Below are 20550 nucleotides of genomic sequence, written 5' to 3'. Positions count from 1 at the left end.
TGACGCTCACAAATTCCTTCGGAGCGAGCCAGTGGAAGCAGCACATCTTCTTTTGCTTCCCCCCCCCACCCCCCGTCTGCCCCGGCCCTCAAACCCCCGGCTCCGTCTCCTGCTCCCGCAGTCCAAACATCTTCCCGCCGTGATTAGCGCTCGCCCCCTCACCTCCCCCCCCCGCCTCGCCAGTGTAATGTTTAGAGCCTCCTGCGTCCTTGGAAAGCAGCCTAATAAGCTCAGACACACACTGCTGTCTCTGCACTCCGCGGGCCCTATTCTCCAGTGTCACCCGGCGCGCACGGCGAGGTAAACAAAGAGCGCCACACACACGAGCCGCCCAGGGGTGTTAATGGAGCGGCATACCAGGCCGCTGAGGACGGCGCTAGCCGCGCTAACGTTGACCTTCCGCGTGCCAATAACAACAAGCGGCTGGCTGATTTGAATACGGGGACGGGTGTGTGTGTGTGTATGGGGGGGGGGTGTTCTGCAGAAAACGGTCCAAATTGAAAGCAGAAATCCCCCCGGTGTGAGACAAGATGAGCCCTGGAATAAATTATTCAGATGGAAGCCTCTTCTTTTTTCTGTCTTTCTTTCTTTCCTGCGCGATTCCCGCCGTCTGCTGCGTTCAATGACATCTGTGACGGCCGCTCCACTCCACCCCCCGACCCTTCCCCATCGGAGATGAATCCAGATTGCCCCCCCCCCCCCCCCCCCCCCACGCCTGCCCAGCGCGCGGCCCTGTTCGCGCCACATCGTCTCCTGCATCCGGCGGCCGCGTCACATGATGACGGCGCAAACAAAGTCCCCGACGGGGAGGGAATTTATTTCCTCCTCCGCGGAGGGCTTTAAATAAACAACTAGCGAATCAATGCCTCCGTTTGTTTCTCCCTGATAAATCTGCCCGTGTCGTGAGGTTCGCTGTGACAGTGATTTGCAGGCCGCCGTCGGCTCTCGGCAGCCATATTTCCTCTCAGCCAGAGTGAGAAAACACGCCTCGCCAGCCTCATGTTTCATTAGCACGGCTCAGTAAATTGCCGTGCACTTTTTTTTTTCCTTTCATTTTTTTTTTATTCCCTCACTGCAGCTTAATTAGCTCCATAATGGAGCATTTGTACGAGTGGAAAATAACACCGTCATTAGACGGTGTGTTTGAGAACTACTCGGCGAGGTGCAGTCAGAATTGTAAAAAAAAAAAAAAAAAAAAGTGGCGAGCGGCTGTCGGGTCGCGTGGCGCCACCGCTTAGCCAACTTGTCTAACGGAATGACGCAGGAAGTAACAAACGTTTCCATCAAGGAAGTGAGTTTGTTACTGATCTGTTTTTAAAAAGATTTGTTTTTGTTTTTGCTTTTCCGTGGTTTGAGTTTGGGAGAGGATTTTATTCCATGATTTGGAATATTAAGAACACACAAACAAACTATCGAAGAGTTTATGAGCCGAAAAATAAAGGGGGTTACTTGTGGGGTCCGAAAGAACTTAATATGCAATGAAACAATCTGCACCAAAAGAAGTTGCACAATGTTTATTCATTTTTGTGCAGCCGCAATTTGTTGTTGAGCATGGAAAATAGATGCTCTGTGTGAATTCGAAAAATCTGTGGCTGCAGTGTTAGCATTTTGCATTTCACCCAAAAACCCAGGAAGTTTCCCTCTGCAAATGATTCATCAGACACCAGGGCGATTACATCTTTCATGCATGCCGTTTTATATTCATAATATGTGCAGCGTTTTCCATGATTTGGAAATTTCAAGTGAAGAGGCCAGAGGTGAGGTGCCATCCATGGATGTGTGTTGTTGCGGCTTTACATCGCTCCTCAGTGGAGCTCGGCAGAGCGAAACGTTATCGCGGCGGCCTCCGAGCTAACGACGCTGAATTCACTGTGCATAATGATCAATGCCTGCCGTGGTTACTATATTAAACCAATTCATCAGCCTGGCCGATACTGTCTACGGATATTTGCATATTATGTGTAATATGTGTTGTGAAAATCCGTCTTCCATATACGTTGATGCAACGATAAAAAAATTATAGCAATAAAGATTGTCGGTCACATGACTTACAGCCTCTAGTGGGACTCAATGTTTGATTGCATTTACTGTGAGAATCATTTTGGGTTTTGAGCAACATTAACCACCGGGCTACAGTACTGCAGTAAGTTGGGGGCAAAGTCTGTCTGCGAGTAAAGCGAAGCATTTCTATCTTTAATAATTTTAATGATTTCTACCAGCCATGTGCACTGGGCCACAAAAAGCTGAAAAACTTGAGACGACATAAAGTCTGCCTGTCAAAATCAAGGGCTGTAAAGACAAAATATGTACAGTAGCTACTTCCTGTTTTCCATAAAGTTGGCCGAAATATTGGCAACTCCAAAAAAACTGTCCTGACTTTGCCTTGTCTATCTCCCATCCGAGTGTAACTTTAAATATTAATTCATTGAGTTAATTAAACTCATATGACTAATTTAATTTTGCTGAGATTTGTTGGGGAGGGGTGACTAAATCATGGAGGCGTATTTAGCTTGCGCGTTAACGGTAATTAAATGTGGGCCAATCTGTAGCCTGTGAAGATAGCGAGACTCCTTCCATCCTTCTCTCTTTCCCTCCTTCCCTCCTTCCGCCTACTGTAGTAGTCCTGTAAGCCAGACGGTTTCTGGAGAGGCAGAGACGGCAGAATATTAATGAAACAGCGTGGAGTTTCAAAGAACAAGCCGGCCATGCAAAGCAGTTTGACGAGCAGTCGGCCCATTAGCATCGCCGTGCCGCGTTCATGGCTCGAGAGGAGCCAGGAGTGGAGGGGAGAACGTTCCTCCGCGTTCAGAGCCCAGCGAGGGTTCAAAGACGGCAAGACGGCCTCCGCGTCCCAGAGTGGCGCCAAACAGCGCCGAGAACGACAAGGAAGTGACTTGTGTTTGTCATTTAGGGCGTTTATCTTTCATATTTTTGTCGGGGATTAGAGAAGCGCGTCCTCCGCAGCGCCGTCACTCCTTGTTATGCGATTCCAATCTGTCAGACGCACGGCGGGGTGCTTTATTACAACCCCGACAGGCGACGCCACCCAAGTCTCGTCTCCATATCACTGAAAAGCAGGCCTTGTTTTGTCGCGCTCCCTGATGTGCGCTCGTATTCTGTTTTGTTTCATTCCAGAGCCGTGGCCGTGATTGATGAGGATTAGGAAACTGATATTGACTCGCAGGAAAGGAAACGCTGAACCGGCCTCATCCACACTGGTAAGGAGCCTGATTTATCACTTGCAGTGTGTCTTTGCTCCGAGATGTTTGGGCCTAATGCAAATGTGGGCTTGCGGAAGGGTGGAGACGGAGGTGCAAATGACTTGTGATTGCGGCTGTTGGGACTGAATTGAAAACCGAGCAGCTTTTGATTGAGAGATTGCCAATTTTGGTGGCGCAAAACGTCATGTCATCTGCAAAGAAGAGTACTTCTGCTGTCCCTTAGTAGTGGTGGTGGGTGACACGTGAGCTGTCTTTGGTTTTGCAGCTATGAATTCTCAGCTCTTCCGGAGGCATTAGATCAGCAGGGGTGGCCAAACCTTTGAACTGGTGGGCCACAATGGATTTTAAAGTTTGACAGAGGGGCCGGAGAAAAAAAAATATCATGGGATATGTCGAAAACATTGGTTTCAATGTCGATTGAAAATTAACAAAAGTATGTCTTTGAAGCCCCACAGGGTTTAGCTCTTGATTGAAATGACTCTTAACTCTATTTTATTAATTACTTACTATTAATATAATTTCTTCAATTTCGGTTGGTCGGATTAAAAAAGCTTAAAGGGCCGCATATGCAGCGCTTCCTTTACCTTTGTTGCCACAACTGGTAGATGTTCGAATAAAAGTTGTTTTTTACAGATAGTTGCTTAAATTATACTTGATAGTACACAATTAGATAATAATGATTGAACATACCAGCATGTTAAAATTCCTAGCTTCACTGGTTATGACGGTCTTAACAAATAGTGAAACCAGCTTGCTAATGTAATGCAAATTGCAAATGTATAGTCTATGCAAAACATACATTGGGAAGATGGTGGATTTTTTTTTGCAGGGTTTTTGAGCCTCTAAGTTGAAAGGGCTGATTTGAAAGCTGACCTCCAGTGTTGGCGGTGTCAGATCAATGCTGACTTACCAGGTAGGAGCATTGATCCGCCTCTATCCAGCCGAGTATTAATCTCCGCGGAGGAGGACAGCCTCCCCATCTTCCAGTCATTTGCTGCTGTAAGCAGCGCGACGAGGCTCCACTTAATGCAAAAACGTGCTGCCAGTCGCTCCTTAAGCCGTATTAACACGTGGCAAATTCAGCTCTGACTCGGAGCTTGTTTAAAAAAAAATAAAAAATCAAATATTCATTTTTGAACTTGACTGCGAGGAAGCAGTCTATCAATCATCCCCCCCCGCCCCCTGCGCTGTCAGAGACCTTTGGCAGAGTTGATGGATGATATGATCGCGATAAATGAGGATGTGTGGGTTTAAAAAAAAAAGAAGAATGAAAAGAAACCACAGAGTAGAATGTTACCTTTCATACGCGCAGCCGGCTCATTTAAATAAAACAAGACCCCCGTCCCGACCGCCTTTTGTTTTCAGGGGCTGAGCAAAATGTCGATGGTGTAGTTTGTACACACGTTGCAATGGCATCAAAGCGCTGGAAGGTGAATAATTTTTGGTGGCATCTGCACATTCTGCAATATGTTAATGAGCAAAAGCTGCAAGAAAAAAAAACGAAGCCAGATTGCCAGGAGAGAGAGAGAGAGAGAGAGAGAGAAGGGAGGGGGGAGATGGAGGGAGCGGCGTGGAGAGCGAGAGAGAAAGAGAGCGAGAGAGAGAAACAGACGGAGGCTGGTGTAAATTATGGATGCAACCTGCGATTTCCAAGAGGAAAAAAAAGAAAAGGCAGGGAGAAACATCAAGTCATGCATATCAGATTGCGCATTTGCGACATTTTCTTACCATGGTCCGTGAGCAGGCTCATATACAATCTGGCCTCTCTGTCGTGTCTGTGTGCGTGCGTGCGTGTGGTTACGTGCGTGCGCCTGCGTGCGCGCGTGCTGGAGGAAAAGCATTTACACGTTCATCCGTGTCAACTCTCGTGGACGTTCGCCGTGCTGTCAGGCGTCGCTGAACTCGATATGACGCCGCCGCGTGCGTTTACAGCTCCGTGGGCTTTCAGCCGCTGCTTTGTGTCTTTCTGTGTGTGTGTGTGTGTGTGTGTGTGTGTGTGTGTGTGTGTGTGTGTGTGTGTGTGTGTGTGTGTGTGTGTGTGTGTGTTGTGTGGGTGTGGGTGTGTGCGTGTCCAGCGGAAACAAAAACCAGGTGGTCTCAGAAAGGGCCAAGGAACCAACACCCGTCCGGGTGTGTTGCCCCAAACCTGTGAGAGGTGGCTGTGCCCTTTGTGACATCACACAGGCAAATTTTCAGCTCAACCTCCCCTCAAAAAAAGTCTGAAAAGTGGAGCCAGCACACGAAGCAAAGGATGGACTTTTCTCATTCCCAAGGACTTCGCTAGACGTTCTGCTGCTGCAAAGCAGAGGCAAGGAGAAATTTTCTTCACACGTCTCCTTTAAATACTCTATTCAAAAAGATTAGCCCGGCTCTCAATACGTGTTTTTTTTTTTTTTTTTGCTTGCTCGAGCACTTCTGCGTTAAGTAAAAGTGAGCTCTTCGTGTCCTACTGGCACTTCCCGCCCTCATGCTCCAGTCCCCTAACAGCCCGTGTGAATAATGAATCCATTCTTCGCTCCTGTCTGCTGCGACTGTGGGCCTGTGCTGCCGTGTGGTTGCCCCCCCCCGCTCCCTCCACCACCACCACCCACCCCACCCACCCACCAGAGCTGGGGGAGACGAGTCGCTCCAGAAATAGCTCCGCCCCGCCCGAGCCAGGAGCGCCTCAGGTTGGCCTCGGTGGCGGCGGCGGTGGCGGCGGCGGTGGCGGCGGCGGCGGCTTCACCTCCTCCGGACACGCTCGCTCGCTCGCTCCCAGACGCCCGACGCGTATCAAGCGGTTGCTTTCCGCATTTGGTTGAAAGGTAACATGGTTAAACGTGGTCAACTGCCCGGAGAGTAGCAAAAGATGAATAGAAGAAAAGAAGAATCAGGGAATCCGTCCTCTAAGAATTAGAAGAGAGCGATAGTCTGGAAAGAAAAAACAGAAAAGTATGAAGCTGCCCGGGAATTTGCCTGCTTGTAAATGTGTGTTAATGTGCAAAGTAGGTCATTTATTTGGAGCAGGGACCGCCGTCGCACGCGTCTGACAGAGGGAGAGAGAGAGAGGGGGAATTTATTTATTTATTTATTTAATTTTATAAGCAGCCACATCGCTGGATTTGGACGCTGACACACACGCACTGATGCTTTGTTTGTGTGTCCTGCTCAAAAAAAACAACAACCCTAAAGCAGCTGGGAAAAGGGGAGGGGACGGCGTTGGCGTGTTGGCGCGTTGACGCGTTGAAGGTGAAAATGGCTGCGACCAATCCGGCGGAGCCGGCGCCGGCATCCGTAACCACGAGCCGAGATAGCCGCCTAAAAAAAAAAAAAAAAAAAAAAATCAGACCAAATCAGATTAGCAAACAAACAGCTAAGACGATTAATCCTGATTCCCCTCCCTCGCTCCCTCCTCCCTCTTCATCAGATGGACATTAAATCTGCAGCCTGTGAAATCCCTTCAATGTTTTTTTTTTTTTTTCTCCCTCCCTCCCTATTTTTCCCCTTTGCGCTCCTCATTTTCCGGTGGCATATTTGGAGCGAGGCTCTTTCTGCTCTCGCTGAACTCTGCCCCTTTGTTCTGCCTCCAGGCCGCTGGAAATTGCTTCACTACACCGGGGTATCACATCGCAATCTGCACAGAAATAAATATAAATATATATATTTATAGACGTATCCGCTGCGAGTCTGACCTCCGATCAAGATGCAGATCTGTTAAGACCCTGTAATGTTTCCACCCGCTGGACTGGACTGGACTGCACTGGACTGGTCGCTCTGAATAAAGCTCTGGCTTTTCTGCTGAGCAGCCTGGAGCGCCCGGGGAGCCGTTCAACAGGAACCGTAATGCACTGAGCGATAGCACCTCGTGTCCCAGAGCGCCGAAGATCAGAGTTTGTCAGAGTCGGCCTCGGGAACGATTGTCACTAGCTGCGGTTCCATTCCAGTTTGTGGAAGATGAAAGGGATATTTCTAAAATTACGACAAAGTACAATTGCGATTTGCAGGCGTTTCCATTGATTGATGGTCCGGGGGTCTTTTCAGATGGTTCCCATCGTTGAGCAGCAGCGGCGCAGCGTCGCGACCAGACAAGGCGCTCCAGCTTGAAAAGTTTTCAATTTTGCTCGTCACACACACAGCCGCATTGTCCTCTTCTTCACCCGTTTAATTTTTCAAACAGCCGGCTGGGTTTCTGTCTCTGTCATTGCCTCTTTGATAGGAATCAGCTGCTCAGGCCGACGTCTCGGGTGATCAGATGATGATGATGTTCTGGAAAACAGAAGAGGTCCGGGGGTGTCTTTTGGCCGGTCGGCAGGTGTGTGATGTGCGACTGAAGCGAAGGAGAGCGAGAGAATGCAGCGTGTGACGGACAGTTTGTCATTAAAGTGTGTGTGTTACAAACGCACAACTCCAAACCTTCTCATTATCATCTGCAGCGTGGAGGCAGCCCGAGCACCACGACAGCTACTCTGTGTGTGTGTGTGTGTGTGTGTGTGTGTGTGTGTGTGTGTGTGTGTGTGTGTGTGTGTGTGTGTGTGTGTGTGTGTGTGTGTGTGTGTGTACATTTTGCCTTTTCGACCGACAGATTAAACACTTTTTTTTTTATTTCCATCGCTCTGAGCCGGGTCTTTTAGCGGCGAGGTCACTGAGGTCAGATCAGGATTAGGATTTGGCACATTGTGGTTAAGGTTTGGTTTGGGGTTTGGGAAAGGCTGCACAGAGGTATGGAAAATGGTTGGAAGTGGGTGGAAGTCCTCTTCAGCGCAGCTTCACTGGTGTGTGTGTGTGTGCGTGCGTGTGTGTTTGTGTGTGTGTGTGACTGACTCGAGGATCTGGTGAACAGCGTTGGCTCAGTCAGCCGTGTCGCTGCCGAGTCTGCCGTTGCTTTTAGCTTCTGTTACATTTATTGCCGCCTCGCCTTTTTTTTTTTTTGCTTTCTTCTTCTTCTTACTCTCTGCAGATGCAACACACTCAGACACACACACATACACAGACAGAGTTAAATGACAGAGTGAAAAGAGGCAGAGGGAGTGAGAGAGAGAGAGAGGAAAAAATGAGAAAGTAGCAATTAAGCTGCGCTGAAGGGAGGCGGTTTGACACGGGCGGCAATCTGCAACTTTGTCCTCAGCTCAGTCACTTCTCTGCTTTTTAAGTTAATAAACAGCTCATTAGACATCAGCGGCCTTCTGCGGAGCTGTGCGATGCCCTATCTTTGTGTCTTTTTGTCATTTCTTCACAAATGTATTTCATCTCAAGATTTCTTCTGTTTGAATTTCTTCTTCTTTTACGATCAGTGGTGCGTTTCTTGTGTTCTATACGGGCTTCATCGAGATTAGTTGGCAGAATTTGCCGTACAGTGTCGTCCTTCAGAAGTTGTTCGGCTCTCTTTGGGAAAGCGAAGTCGCTCACTTTTGGGCGTTTTTATTTTTCTTTTCTTTTTTTTTTCTCCAAGTTCTCGGCCAGCCACTCCTCTAATTTGCACCTAGATAAAAAAAATGTTTGTCCCTCTGGCAAAAACAGGATTTCTTTGACATCAGTTGACGTCTGTGTTTAGAATCCCAGGGCTCCTCTTGTTTATGTTACGGTGCAAAAGTGCCACTTGCTTGTTCACATATTCACTCTGTTGATTCAGACTGCGAATCAAAAGTCAATAAAAGTTTAGTCAGCATTCGCCTCATAATTGTACTGTATATCCAGGCTAATGGGCCGTTTTCACTTCAGTCAACAAACAATTAAAAACCAACAGATAAAGTGGCAGCGGTGACACTGGTTGTGCGTCTGCAGCTAATTCCTCCAGCCTGGGTGTGAAAAGGCACAAACGGAACGCAATCTCCGTCTGCTGTTTGCCCTGGCGGCGGCCCGCCGCCACTCAACGCTAATCAATTTTTTTTCACTAAATCGTGAGCCACTGACTGAGCAAATAGCGCGGCCGCCGTCCCACTTTGATGTCGGGCGACCGGTAGCTAATCCTCAAACAGCCTCCGAGTCAGAGGAGCCCTCGCCCGCTCTGCCAAACGAAGCCTCCTCGCCCCCTTCGTGCTCATGCTGGGAAACAAAAGGCTAGTTTGGCCAAATCAGGACTGACATCATTGGCAACAGCTGCGGGCGTCATGCATTGTGCGTGTGTGTGTGTGTGTGTGTGTGTGTGTGTGTGTGTGTGTGTGTGTGCGCGTGCGCGTGCGTGCTTGCGTGCTTGCGTGTGTCCCCGCGTGTTTGCGTCTGTGTGTGCGTGTGTTTTTGTCTGTCAAGACGAGGTGACCTGATTGCTCAGCTGAGCAGCGAGAGGAAGATCCAACCTCACGTTGTCAGGATAGCACCAATAAAGAAAGGGGGGGGGGACACAAAAAAAAAAAACCCACAGGAGAGACGGACCAGAATGCACCCTGGCTGTCAGACCCCTCCTCCCCTCGCCGAGGTCCCTGCGTTGTTGTGTGCCACGCTAACTTCCTCCTCCCAGCCATGCACGCACTCGCACTCGCACACACACACACGCTAGCACTGGCACTCCTGACCGTGCCAAAGCAGATTTGAAGATGAGAAATGATGCACCGCCGGCTGTATCAGCCCTCAGCTGCAGAGCGACGCTCCGGCCAAATCCTTTCTGTTTTTTGTTTTTTTTAAAGACACTTTCATCATTACGGCTGCGAAGATAGAGCCGCTTACAGCTGCACCGGCTCTCCGGGTCCCTTCCTTATCTGATTCCAGCGACAGTTGTTCTTGCACGGCATATATGCTTTTTTTTTTTTTTTTTTTTTGCGCCTCTCGAGACCAAAGAACTCCTGCCGTTGCTTGATGTGGAAGGCTTTTGTTTTTTTGTTGTTTTTTTTCTTCTTCTTTTTTCGCCCCCCCTTTTCTTTTACTCAACCAGAAAAATGGGCTGACAGTCTGTAAAACACGCAATGAAACGTGTCTCACGCTGCCTGGAGGAGCTGTTAACCCACTTCAATGGGCCGAATTGAGCTTTATTTGTTTGGGGTTCGGCTTTGAGTTTTTATTTTTTGCTATTAGTTGATGTTCGAGGAGACGAGGGGAAAAAAACATGTTTCCTGGTTGATGCCGTGGTTTTGGAGGAGCGAGCTGCAGAATTAGACCACTCGAGTGTGGTCTAGTTTCATCATTTTTATTTTTCATTGTCTATTAACAAAAGGCCCAAAGTGGCAAAAAATCAGACAAGCTGAGAAAAATGGAGAGGAAAGAACAAAAATGGAACGTGGTGGCTTCAGCGTTCAGCACCCCCAACATATAAAGCCCCCCTCCCTTCACTCACCCCTGAGGGGAGGGGGTGGGGGGATCACCTCGGCCGCTTATTGTTGTTCCGTGTGAGAGTCTTAATGACCCCGACCAGAGCCGTCACAACCCCCCCCCCCCGCCAAGACACTATTGCACCCAGTCCCACATGGGCTGTTCTAATGGTCAAACAATCATGGTTTTTCTATTGGCTGATGCAGATCTTTAAGCTGCAGGTTGTTGGCCTGTGGCCGGTGGGTGTGTCTGTGTATGTGTCTGTGTCTGTGTATTGCGTTGGGTGACTTGTGTGTATCAATCCGCAGCCCTTTATTCCCGTGTTCCGGAATAAAGGGCTTGTTCGCGCCTAATCGGCACGTGTCAGCGTGCGAAGGGCCGCGCGTTAAACCAGCAAATCTGACGTTGTCACTCAGACTCGACTTGAAGCATCTGAACTATCGTCTTCCTGTTGCCGTCTGGCCGAGTCAGACCGCGTTGTCTTTCCTCTCTCCGTGAAGGACTGACTGGCTTCTGGACTGAAGGGGACGTGAGTGATGCTAACCTTCCCCCTTGTTCTGCGCTTACGGAGCCATAATCTCGTTCAAGTCGAAGGAGCCGCCGTGCCGAGGATGAAAACAGCACAAAGAGCCTCTTGAAAGCAGCGCTGCGAGCGCCTCCTCTCTGTGCTGCTGTTGAATATGTGTGTGTTTTGTTTTTTTTTGTTGTTGTCAGTTCGAGTGCATCTGTTGTGCGCGTGTTTGGGCACTTGGCGGCTGTGTTGACGGAACAGGTGTTTCTGACTCTGTGTGTGTGTGTGTGTGTGCGTGTGCGTGTGTGTGTGTGTGTGTGTGTGTGTGTGTGTGTGTGTGTGTGTGTGTTAGTCGTGCAGTGAGAGCGAAGAGGTTCAGGTGTCTGTCTGTGGAAACCCAGCGTGTCCGATTACAGCCGGGGGTCATCTGTTCTCCTCCCCGGGCCTCAGAGGTCAAAGTTCAGCTGTGCGAGGGAGAAACTGGCCCCGGCTTTCACACACACACACACACACACACACACACACACACACACACACACACCCGTAGACACACATCCACAGGATTGTTTCGAGAGGCCCAAAGAAAGTGAATGATGAATGGTACATATTTACTATTTAACTGTCATACGCACTGTAAATATTGCCGTATGTTTGCTTTAGGCTCCTGCTGTCGCTGTTTAAACATTTGAAAACGCTGTATCACTCCAAAGATAATAGAGAAACACACTCCGCTGTGCTGCGTTCAGACTGAACAAGCGCCTCATGTGACTTTCGCTTTCAAAATTTGGGGACTTTACAGAGACATTTACAACATTTTGGCGAGAATAGCCGAACAAAACAATCGACCGTTTGTGTCTTTATTTTTAGTGTGAAATAACTTTCAAGTCACATAAAAGTTGCTGAGCTCCATCAGTAGGCGGCTCTGCTCTCTGGCCTTGTTTTTTTGTTTGTCTGGGGTTTTTTTTTTTTTTCTGTTTTTTTTTTTTAAGATATTTTTTGGTCGTAGAGCTCACTAGAATTTTGAAACTGGTGCAGGAACATTTGGTGTCGCGCTAGAAGCACTTGTGCAAACAGGCCTGTTTGCACGGCCGTGTTTGTGGAGCAATTTCTCGTGCGTGTGCGCAGGCAGGGGAAACTGTGGGCAGGTAAACATGCATGTAAACAATGCAGGGAGTCGTCCTCTGGAGCGTGCAGTGAGAGAAATGCATTTAATGAGGGGCTTTAGAGGAGACTTGTCTGCAGTCTGGGCACTTTTCACATTTGTCTTTCGATAAAAAAAAAAAAACTTGTCTCCCGAATAAGAATGTGGACTTGAGGGTTTGTGCGGTTAAACGATTGGAGTTTTTACTTTTAAACGAAAAGAACAGTCAAGTTTCTGGAAGAAAGCCCGAGGCGGCAATTTTAAAAATAATGCTCTCTCACACCAGAGCAAGACTTCAGTGCCAAATGTTGCTTTAAAACTTTTATAATTTTCTGAAAACCTAAAGGTTTTTTTTTTTTAATATGACAACAGTATCATTCACAGCCTGTCATAATAATAATAATGTGATGCTGATGATACGTTAAAGATAACCACGGTGCATTTGGCACTGAAGGGAGAAAGCGATGAAGCATCAGGCCATCAGGTTGCATCAGGTGCGAATGAGTTAATACCGTAGAATAAACACAATTTAGTGGGTTTTTTCTTTTCAGATGGAGCAGCAGCAGCTGACAGGTGCGGGGAAGCGGTTTTCCTGTTCAGATGGTGGCATTTACGGTTGGACAGAAAGTTTATTTGCTGCCTGCTGTCGCCGTGTTTTTACACTTATTGTGTTGCAGTGTGTGTGTGCGTGTGTGTGTCTGTGTGTGTGCGTGTGCATGTGTGTGTGTGTGGTGGAGGGGGATCTTATTGCTGGCGGGCGGCAGAGCGCCTCATGGAAATCAATGTTTGATTTGCGGGGCTACTTGATGAAGGATTTAATGCTCCCACCTCCTCACTGCTGTACTCGCAGTAAAGAAACCACATCATGGGGTCACTGGTTCACTGTGCTGTTAACCAGCCTTGGGTTTGCAAAGTGGTTCTTTTTCTCTGTCTCTCTTGTCTCTTGTCTGCATCTTTATGGGTTTGCTGCTGTCACTCCATGTTAATGTTGATTCAAATTGGAAACCAGCCATTTGTGATGTCACAAAGGGCACCAATACCTCTCCGAGGTTTCGTGAACTTGTTGTCACCTTGTTATTGCTCAGCCCCCTGAAATCAGTTTTTTGAGCATCGAGCCAAAACCTAAGCGCTCTTGCTGCAGGCTGCAAACAGAGGGCTAACCCGATCTGCTGCCGAGAGCTTTTTGGGGCGATTAGCTCGGCGAGTCGACACATCTGGAACCGAGGAGTGCAACACGAGACCTTGAACTCATCGCTCGCTTCCCCCTCCTTCGCCCTCTGGAAGTGACGGCAACAGATGTGATGGCTGCTTTCGTCCTGATTTGTCGCAAACGCTGCACGTACACTGTGTCGACACCCGGTGTCTGACCCCTTCACCCTGCCGGTGTTCCCTCCTCTCTCTCTCTCTCTCTCTCTCTCTCTCTGTCTCTCTGTCTCTCTCTCTCTCTCTCTCTGTCGGTGTGCTACGTATCGACCGGAGCCCTGCCACGGAGAAAACGCCCGGGCCAGCAGCGCGAAAAATCAATGGCTGCTGTTTTCTCTCCTCCAATGGCCGCCCTGTTGTCCGCAATGAATACAAAGCGCGTTCTGTCGCGCTGGCGACGCTCGCTCATGCGGCTCATCTTTACGACACCCCCCACCCAGATTGGGCCAAATTGCGAGTCGGCGGTGATGCCCTGATGGGGAGAAAACACAGAGTCAGCGGCCAAGTCTTCAGTCTCCTTCCAGGAGTCGGAGTGACGGCGAAGTTTATTGTCGTTGTTATTATTATTATTAATCCTGCTGCTGTGGACACTTCTGGCCGGCTCGCCAGCAAATCAAACAAGGGGGGCCGGGGGGGTGAGGTGGAGGGAGGGTCTCCCGAGTGAAACATCCTCCATCCTCCATCCATTGCGTTGAGTGGAATTAGCAAAAGTGGCTAACAAGTGTTTGCTCAGCCGCCAGGAAGTCCACCTCGTCGGGGGAGAGGGAGGTGGGAGGGGTCAGGGGGTCGGGGGGGGGGGGGCTTCGGGTTGACAGAGATCAAAAGTGTTTTTTCGCCGTTACGCAAGCGCATTCCACCCCTCCGCCGCCCCTCAACTCCTCTCTCCTCCTCGCTCGCTGCGTGTCTCTCCGTCGGGAGGATTATAGGTGGCGGTAATGGCGTGCGGGGGGGGCGGCGGCGGGGGTGACAGATTAGCGGCGGCTGTCCGGCGGGTCCGTCTGTCTGCCATCAGAAAATAGAATTCATTTGCACGATCCAGATGCTTACGCTCAGCTCGCCGCGCCTCCTACTGTGTGTGTGTATTAGTGTCTGTGCGTGTGTGCGTGCGTGCGTGCGTGCGTGTGTGTGTGTGTGTGTGTGTGTGTGTGTGTGTGTGTGTTGCTCAGTCAGAGGAAAGGATTGGCCCGCTGGGGGTTGTGGTGGTGGGGGTGGGGTGGGGGTGAGAGCTGGGCGAGAGGAGGTTAGAGTGGAGGAGGGAGGGAGGGAGAAGGGGTCGGCGGCGCTCGCTCACATCCGCCAGGCGGCTTTTGTACTTGCATCAAAGAGAGAGAGAGAGAGAGAGAGAGCGAGAGAGAGAGAGAGAGAGAGAGAGAGAGAGAGAGAGAGAGAGAGAGAGAGAGAGAGAGAGAGAGCGAGAGAGAGCGAGCGAGCCGGGCCCTGATGGCTGCTCTGCTCAGCCACCCTGACAGCATAAAGAGAAACATGCACCGACAACATGGACGCCCCTGCCGCCGTTCCAGGAAGTCACTCACTGGCTCACTGGCTCGCTCACTCACTCGCTCACTCACTCGCTCTTGTTTTCCTTTTTTTCTTTGAAAAATAATCTGCCTCGCAGATAAAACTGTCCGCTCGTACTTGTCCCTCCCTCGCCCGCTGAGTGCGGCGGAACGAGATTGACGTCAAACGTGAGCTAACGGCGAGCGATCCGCGGAAGGTCAGCTGATAAACAGGAAGTCGTTTGTTAAATGTGTCAGTCCCGGTGTGATTATGTAAGGTTGTTTTTTTCTTGTTTTTTGTTTTTTTGAGCCTCCTTGGTTTTATTTCTCTCTCAAAGCTGTTTGCTAACAGAGCTTGTTGACTTACTGTTTTTTTGTGTTAAAAAGGATTCATTGGGGGGAGGGGGGAGTACATATTCCTCACAGGAAACACCTGGAACGCCGGCGGCGTGGCTGAGATTTTAAATGTGAACCCTCTTAAGATCCATCATGAAAAGCTCCCTGTTTGAATTGCTCGCAGCTGCTCGAAGGTAGGCGAACCAATCAGTGTTCCACCAGGAGAAAGAGGCGGGACCTGCAGGAGGCTACTGCCAGCAGAGGGGCTCGAGTGGAAGCAGTTTGCTCAGAGTGTCTTCTTCTGACTGGCTTTGGCAAAGGTTTGCACCACTAGAGATTGGCCAGTGGTGATCTTGACAAGAAGGAGGTTTATCCCCTTTTAAAACATCCTCTCTTCTCCTTCACAGCTAAAAGATAAATACAAAGTGTGTCTATATCTCTGTGAAAGAAGCTATTTCTATTTTATTCTGGTGTTTTCTGGGATAAAAAGTAGACAAATGGGGCGCACTGAAGAGTGTTTCTGCGAGGTGACCAGCCAGGGACTCTCACCGGGACTAAACTAAACTCAACCCAGTTACCTTAATTCCCTTCAACTCAAATGCATCTGACCCTCCCGGCCACCCACGTCTGAACTTCCTGGTTGGCGCGGCCCTCTAATGCCCCGCTGAGACGGCTCTAATGCCCGCAGTTGCTCCCTTCGCTGCTCGGAGGCCAGTAAGAACATTACAAGGCCCTTCCAGAGGTCAGAGTTCTCGGCCAGAGCAGCCGTTCGTGTCAGCGGGCCAACCCGTCAATGTAGGGCGGCTTCAGCTTTGGCCAAGTGGGCTGAACGCTGAGACTCACTCACACAGATCAGTTCTCTCCGCCTTTCAGGATTTTCCATTGAGAAGTTGTCATTGGTATGAGTGCGTATAAAGACATAGACACATAAATACTTATTTATATATATATACACACACACACACACATACATATATATATAGATATTGATATAGATATATATGTATATATCTATATAGATATATAAAGATACGTTTCAATATTCAGTTCAATTCAATGCAGCGTTTCAATCGTTGGAATGAATCAGACTTTTAGGTGGTTTGCATAATAGACAGATGACACACACACACACACACACACACTGATGCAGCCCTTCAATCATTCATTCAATCCAGGATGTTTTTCATTGACAATATCAAGAGGTGCAACGGGGAGAAAAAAAACAAAAAAACAACCCTTGCCATCTTAACCTGTCGCACTCCCTCCCGACTCTCCGGCGACCACGAGCCAGTTGTGTTGCACCGAGGGCGCTGAAACAACAGCGGCGGAGCCGTGGCGAGGCGGCTCCCTCTTCCCGCTCGGCGCAAATTAGCATTTCACAGCATCTGCTTTATCTGCAGTCTGTCTGCGGCGCAAGGAGCAACAGTGCGCGCTCATTAAAGATGCATGCTGCGCGCACCCCCACTTTGGGGGTGAGGAGGGTGCAATTATCCCACCCGGCTTCTTTACAGTGGCAATTAATAAAAGTGGGAAGTGAATCTCTGGGCTTCGCTGCCCCTCACACTTCCCTCCGTCCAGCAGCCGGCGGCTCACTTCACTCCCGGAATCATCGGTCGACAGGCTGCTCACTGGATTTGATGGGTTTGCCGCGTTTTGATCCGCAGGGATTTGTATCGCGTGTTAGCGTGCTTGTGTGCGTGCCGGTCGCGGGGGCTGCAGGTGCTTCTGCGCCCTGCAGGTGGCGATGGACGGCGGCGCAGCAGCGGGAAAAAAAACGTTTTCAGAGACGCGCAAAAGCACACACCTTGGGCGCGTATTGAGTGTAGTATGGCGAAGGCTGCCATCCTGCCTTTTGACGGCAGCGTCGTGAGAAGATCAGAGCAGCCGAGGGCTGTTTTTCTTTTTTTTCTCGCTCTCCGCCACATGGCGCGCATCAAATATGGATGCACGTGGGAAGAGGCCGCGTCGCTCGGGCACTTTAACCCCTCCCAGCGGCGCGGTCGGCCCGCTAATCAAAGGAGCGACATCACAGCGTACATCTGGTCGCTGTGTGTGTGTGTGTGTGTGTGTGTGTGTGTGTGTGTGTGTGTGTGTGTGTGTGTGTGTGTGTGTGTGTGTGTGTGTGTGTGTAAAACGCCTCCGTCTCGTGTTGTACGCGCACCCGTTTGTACGTCGCCAGGTGGCGCGTACCCGCCAAGCCCGGGTCTTATTTACCGACAAGCGCAGGAACTCCGGGAGGAGAAGGGACTCTGACTCTTGTTTTTTATTGTCGTACCTCGCTTGCGCTTTTAGCTACAAAGACCCGACAGACCCTGAAGCAGCAGCAGCAGCAGCAGCAGCAGCAGCGGCAGCAGCAGCAGCAGCAACAGCGCTTCTATGCAAGTGCACAACTGAATCACTGCGCATCGTGGAAAAAAAGATCAGCTTCACAGCTAAACTGATTAATCGGATAACAGCGAGGGTTGTTATTTAAGAGCTGTTACGTTAAACAAGTGAGCGACTTGTGAGCACGCGGCCTCAGGAGGATTGAACTGTTCCATGAAACCAGGGAATTAAATAGATAATTATCATCATTCATTTACTGTGAGCCTTCCCTTTATTTCATCTCACAGTCACCCCAATACATACTGTATGGAATATGTATTAAGCAAAAAAAAAAAAAAAAGACAAATGACAACAAACCAGTTTTATATTTCAGATAATCTCGATTCACCACCCTTAAATTGAAATATATTTAAAATAACATATTGAGGTATTTCACTTTTTTTTCTTTTGCCATATTAATCCACATATCTTGGTCATATCTTTGATGTCTTCAGTAGGTATCTACGGTGTAGAAAGTAGTAAAGATAAAGAAGAAACAGGTGTCTCCAAACTTTTGACCGGTAGTGTGGATATATAACCATATATACACACTCACTTTGACAGCTCGCAGCCAACAGATTCCCGTAGCAGTTCTCTGACTGACAATCAGGGTTCGAGCTTTGCCGCCGCCTCACAGAGACGGAACGTCTGGCTTGTATCACCGCATCCTCCGCAGCTCCGTCCTCGCCTCCCGTCCGTGGCTGCAGCGGCTCGGCGCTGTAACCGCCGCTCAACGCAACGTGCATCAATCTCTGTCGGCTCGGCCGGCGGTTGGCTCGCGTTGCGGCCGGGGAGCAGGTGATTGGTTTTGACAAGAAAGAACAATGCATGGCGCAGGAAAACAGAGCGCGGAGCCTTTTAATCAGGAAAAATAGCCTCCAGTAGGAAATCACCCTCAGCCGTCCTTTGCTTCGGCTTTTCAGGGGCCCGCAGATTTGATTCGATATGTTTGCCGGCTAGGGTGGGGGGCGGGGGGGAGAAAAGAAAAGGCCCTCCCGACTTCCTGTAGGTGTTTTTAAATCGAAATAGGTTAATTCATGGTTTGATGGGATTGTAATTTAAAACTAACTGAGGCACCGGGAGTGGAAACGTCTCACTTTAATCACCGGTATTGAGCAGCGGAAGCTGTGAAGACTTTGGAAAAAGTTCATGGAGTGACGCTGGAGCCTCTTTCCTTGATTTTCTTTTTTTTTTTTTTTTTTTTTCCGGGGAGGAGTGAGTTCCCGCCGCCCACCTTGCGTGCGCGCCTTTATCTGAAACACACCCCTGCGCTCTCGTGCGCATTCCAGGTTTTCTACGCCGGGTGTTTACACGGCGCCGGGTGGAAAACATAAATCGGAGACAGAGCATCTCCTCCACCACCACCCCCAACCCCCCCCAATCCCCTCAACCCTGCTGGTCTGAGGCTTCGGAAAGCTGGCTTTCCTCTCAGGAAGTGTTGTTCCTCGCCGCTCTCCGTAAACACTGGAAAAGAGACCCCAAAGAAAAAAAAAAAACCCAGAAGAACAGAAAAAGAAACTAGCCCCAGACTCAGTCTTTCCACTGTAAACAAGCTGGGCCTGCACATAGTACACTGCTCACCACCCCACCCCACCCACCCCACCCCACCCCCGCGCCCCTATCCACCCACCCACCTTCCTGTGTGTGCATATGTGTGTGTTTATGGAGATGGACCCAAAACGGACAAACACTCCCCCGTTTTAGTCCCCAGCGTCCCGACAGCAGCGACGTTCCGGCGTTAATTCTGTCCTCCTTCAAATGTAATTGCAGCCGACGCCTTTTATTGCGCCGCTGCCGTCATTAGAAATACGGCAGTGAAGCAACACAAAAAAAAAAAAAAGAGGCAAGATTTGCTCATTTGCAGTAGCCACCCACCACCACCACCTCCTCCTCCGTGATTAAAATGTCACACGCTTTGCGGCTGAATTACCTTTCACAACTGCGGAAATGTGACTTTTCCAGCCCGTCCGCAGCTCCGGGCCGCCAGCGACTCCTGGTACAGTTAATAAATACTCGCCGCCAGACGGAGAAAACGACGCCCGCCACCATTTATTTCACGTGTCACGGCTTTTATTTCCTCGCCGGAGTGCCGCGTTGTTAGCGTGTAATCGACAGGTCCCTCAGAAAACAACGCAAACACGGAGTGACTCCTGTTGGCGGTGTTCGCGCGGTTTGTCGTCATTTGGTGGAATCTGACCCATCGCCCACGAGTTTGACTTTTAAAATCGTCAAAAAATTCCATTTACAAACACACAGTGGGGCCAACATTTAAAACTTGGTCAAAGTTGCGGGCCAACATTAATATTTGTTGAAAAAAATCTGTCCCAGATATAACAGTGAACCTTTTTATATTAACCCAAACAAGTTCTGCTTCAACCTGAATATGGTACGAGCAAAGCTTAATGATATACAATAAACTTAATCTTAATAAAATAAATCTAATTTCAAATGATTTATAAAAAATTGTATAGCTCCTTTTTATTTGCAGCCTTCTGATTTAAATTTCAACAGTGACCTTTTTCCATGGGCGGATAATACATTTAAATATAAAATAACAATAATAAACCAATGAAGTCATAATGATAATATCCTTTAATGAATGCTCTGCCCTGATTGATGCACCAAAATACCGGCAGAGCATTCTGGGATTTGTAGTATTTGCATGACATGCGCTGTATGATAGCGGCGGGCCAGCTGTGGCAGTGATTTTGACACCTATGATTTGAACAAGCCTCCGGTCAGGTTTGTTTTCTATCTTTTGTTATTTTGAGTTCCAAGTGGATGTGCAGCCTTGTAAAACATTAACCTGCTCAGTCTGACTTTAACCACCCAGCTGGTTTATACGCCACCTTAACCTGTGTTGCGTGTGTGTGTGTGTGTGTGTGTGTGTGTGTGTGTGTGTGTGTGTGTGTGTGTGTGTGTGTGTGTGTGTGTGTGTGTGGCGAGGTGGGGGGGGGATAAAAAGAGGCAGAGCCGAGGAGTGTCAGGTTAGACCTCCGCCACCCCCTCCCCTGCCCCCTCCCCCCTCCACTCTTTTTTTTATTCCATTTCCTCCGCAGT

At 49.1% G+C, this 20550-nt stretch overlaps 1 protein-coding gene across 2 annotated transcripts in view; it reads left to right on the top strand.

Annotated features, from left to right (window-relative positions):
• zmiz1a (zinc finger, MIZ-type containing 1a) overlaps positions 1-20550 on the top strand; it is a 109369-nt gene that overhangs the window by 43300 nt on the left and 45519 nt on the right. For both annotated transcript variants that reach the window (XM_076018428.1, XM_076018429.1), the window contains exon 3: positions 3136-3218. The gene's annotated coding sequence lies outside the window, so the exon portion shown is untranslated. The remainder of the gene's footprint in view (positions 1-3135; positions 3219-20550) is intronic.

Source organism: Nelusetta ayraudi, unplaced genomic scaffold (genome assembly GCF_046127955.1).
Source record: "Nelusetta ayraudi isolate G7.1 ecotype Tasmania unplaced genomic scaffold, CSIRO-AGI_Nayr_v1 ptg000008l, whole genome shotgun sequence".
Taxonomy (NCBI): domain Eukaryota; kingdom Metazoa; phylum Chordata; class Actinopteri; order Tetraodontiformes; family Monacanthidae; genus Nelusetta; species Nelusetta ayraudi.
Note: the sequence above shows the minus strand (reverse complement) of the source record. Positions and strands in the feature narration are given on the sequence as shown.